This window comes from Gavialis gangeticus, unplaced genomic scaffold (genome assembly GCF_001723915.1).
Source record: "Gavialis gangeticus isolate Ggan-Ray unplaced genomic scaffold, GavGan_comp1, whole genome shotgun sequence".
NCBI lineage: Eukaryota > Metazoa > Chordata > Crocodylia > Gavialidae > Gavialis > Gavialis gangeticus.
In genome coordinates, this window is record NW_017729019.1 from 99,760 (window position 1) to 103,346 (window position 3,587).

Consider the following 3,587-nt stretch of genomic DNA (forward strand, 5'->3'; position numbering starts at 1 on the left):
CCCCCCCCAAAAAAAAAAAAAAAAAAAAAGGACAAAATCAGCCACAAGAGAGTCACATGGGGCTCTGGGGGCAGTGCAGACCAGTAAGTTTGGGGCTCTTTTCATTATTAGCCTTCTGGCTTCCAAGCCCTGTCTGCTCATTTATTCGACGTTTCTGCTGCAGTCATGAGGAATAAAAGCACTTGTTTAAAAAAAATAATAATAAGGGCTGAACTTCTTATTTATGTGCAGAATGCCAAGAGCTGGTGCAATGGGGGAAAAAACCCCTACCCAGTACTCAGAGATTTGCAATAAAATCATGACAGTTAGCAATACTGGGAGAGAGCTACAAGGATGAAATGTAAATTGTTGTGCAAAACTACAGGCAACTTTGCAACGACAAGCTCTTGAGGACTCCTTGCGCAACCGGTGAAGGCACTGAAAATGGCCATTCTGTCCATCACAGCCAGACGTATTTTATAAATATTGCCTGGTGAGATAAGAATTGCCTGAAGTTTTAAAAGTATTTCCTGATCATTTCCTTACAGATCATAGGAGTCTATTTTGGTGGCTGCACCGCTGTGTTCTGCGTAATCAAGGAAACAGATGACGTCCAATTAGAAAGCAGTGCTTTTTAGACATTAAACAGATCTATTAGAGCAGCTACAATTGCAAAACTTTCTCATAGCCTTTGGTGTTGAGGTTAATGTAAGCCAGCGAGAGAAATTACTCAGGCAGAGGCTCATAAACAGAAAAGAAAGGATGTTTTCACTTAAAAGACAGATTAAGCCATGTAGTAAGAAGAACTACATTTATTACACCCAGCTTTCAAAGGGGAACAGTTGTCTTCGAACCCAAAGTAACACGGGAAACTGAGTAGACACAAAGGGTTATGAATGCACGAAGTAAACACCGAAGTCGGGAACGTTTTTTTGCAATTTTTAGTTGCCATAACCTTAGGTGTTACATTTAATAGCACTTTGTGTCTACTTGGTTCCCCCCCGGTTAGAAGTAGATTTCACACTTTGCAACAGCGGAGAGGAAGAAAAACATCTTTAAGTGTTATAAAGCCATAAACCCCAGCAAAGAGATTGGTGGCAAGTATTAATACAATTACTTTAACATCATTTTTAAACTCATTATATTTCTAATTGATAGCATCCCTTTAGAGCTCCCTTTTCCAATTATATTAATCTTCACACTATGCATCTTTTAAGAAATATTTTGGGCGGTACACCTGCAAAGCCTCAAAGCAGCAATTACAGCAAAGCTACCTCAACACATCTTTTTTACGTTTTTAATTGGGAAGAGGTTTGGGGGTTGCTTTTTTTTCTCCCTTTGGGGTATTATTCACCAGAAGCTGTATTCTGGATTCCCTCCGTAACTATGGATATTAATCCTCTGATAAAGATGACAGTGAAAAAAAGTGTCAACCATAATGAAGTTTTGCAAAACATTGTGCTTCTGGTATAAAGTGGCCTTGCAAATATATCAGCCAAGTACAAAAATAAAACCTAATTTCCTATCTCATTGCATGAAAATTGACCACTCACTCCACCCACCCACAAAAAGCAGGACGCTACTTTACTCACTTGCTGAAATGAGTTAACAATGAACCCCTGGTGCCTCCCCAATTCCTCCCACCAAAATTCAGTTAACCTATATGATTTGCCCACTCACATGAGCAAGCCGGAGGCATAGTCAGGGATCAGTCTTATGCTTTAAATCAGTAGACCACATTTCCACGAGCTCACCATGCTTTTGCATGGCTCTGACCAATGCCTGTCACAGCAGAAATAGGCACTATTCTATTAGCTAAACAACAGCATCGCCATCCAGGTAGTTCCCAAGACCAAACCCAGTTGAACCAAGGCATAAGGGTTTGAAAAGGGGGACCACTTGTTTAAAGCAAGCCCTAATACCAACCTCTGCAGTAGTCTGAGACATGCCTAGCCTCAAAAAGGATCAGCTGTTTGGTGCTGGAGTTCCCAAAGCATGGCCAGAGGACCTCCAGGGTCCCATGTGGCAGTCACCGGTGCCCTGCAAAGAACCGGCTGGTCAATGGATGCTGGTTCTCCTACTTCCAGTTATTAAATCACATTTAGAGACAGCTAAGAATACATTAAACACATCCTTGGAATTATTTTTCTATGAAAGCAATTACCGTAGTCATTACAGGGATGTTCTCCAATTGTGAGTGGGAGGTGGTCTGCGTCAGAGCAAGTGGGAGGGAAGGTGCCCACAAGACTGTCTATTAAAATGTACTCTGTATTATGAAATAGCTTGAGAACCTTTGGCTAGCGAGACTCTAGCTATAAAGCAAGTCTGCTCTGGCCAGCCGCATCTACAGTCCTATAGCAGTTATTCCAGAAACAGCGACATAGCCTAGATGGCTACAGTCCACACTTTCAATTCGTTTGAAGCAACAGGAGGTAGAAAGATCTGCCACTCACTGGGTGCATCTACACATGCTATTAATGCACCTGAATAAAGTCTGGCACAATTCGCACTGGAGTTTATTGCTTCCAGGTGCAGTATTTACATGTGCACCTGGGTCCTCAGCATGTTGAACTGGATCGGAGCAGCCCCAGATGGCAGGGAGCCCCGGGGGTCAGCCTGCCAGCCTGGGGCTGCTCCAACCCAGCTCCGCGTGCTGCGGAGAGGCTGGCTGGCACATGAGGGTGCTATGGTGCAGGGCTAGCTGGCAGGCAGCCACCCTCATGCCCCAGCCAGCCCCAGTCACAGCCTACCCATGAGTTGTGGAGCATTAAATAACTCCACTGTCCCTGACCGTACTCTCCTATAGAGGAGTTAATTAGTTTACAGTGGCCTAATAGCGCCGCATGTGTAGATGGCGATGCTTTACTGCAGAGCTAATTAGTCAACTCCGTAGTAAAGTGCACGTGTAGACATACCCTACTGAAAGTTTAGCCAAGTCTTCTGGCAGGGAGAAACATGAACTCTTGTAAGGATTCTTGTACAGATGTCAAAGGCTGACATTTCTTTTTGTTCAATCAAGTGTACTCTGGCTAGAAGAAGGGACTTAATTATCTGATACAAAGGCAGCTGGCATACCCACCAGGCCCTGCCCTCTCACGATTTGATTAGAAGACTTGCATGTTGCTATTAGAGAGACAGGAGGTTAAATGCAAAGGTGATTGTCAAAAAAATTCCTTAAATATAAAAATAAAATAAAAAGCAAATAAAATAAGAGCAATCCTGCTGCTTCTAAACCATCTGCACACCCCGGCAGAATAACACTGGCACGTTGCTCCCTGTACCACGCATCCTAAGGTGTCATTAATTTTAGTGCCATGTTAATATGGGGGAAGGAGAAGGACACAACAGGTGCAAGGGAAGGGTTAATTATGTTATTTGCTGTGAATAGCTGCATCTTAAGACCCTGATTCAGCAAAGCAGGAGCCTATTAAAGGAACATCTTGTCCCACATACTTAACATACGTGTTTAAAGGCCACAGAATTAAAAAGGATTTATGCACACGTTCAAAGTTACGCACATTCTCAACTGGAAAATAAATTTAGATGTCACATAGTATCTCAATGGGTTTCATTCTCCCTTTTTTTTTTTTTTTTTTTTTTAACGTGAG

The 3,587-nt window shown here is 42.7% G+C and overlaps 1 protein-coding gene across 1 annotated transcript in view; it reads right to left on the reverse strand.

The window, feature by feature from the left end:
• The window catches only part of FKBP5 (FK506 binding protein 5), a 32,678-nt gene extending 30,619 nt beyond the window's left edge, over positions 1 to 2,059 (reverse strand). Inside the window, exon 1 of the mRNA XM_019513770.1 lies at positions 1,906 to 2,059. The gene's annotated coding sequence lies outside the window, so the exon portion shown is untranslated. The remainder of the gene's footprint in view (positions 1 to 1,905) is intronic.
• Positions 2,060 to 3,587: the final 1,528 nt, after the last annotated feature.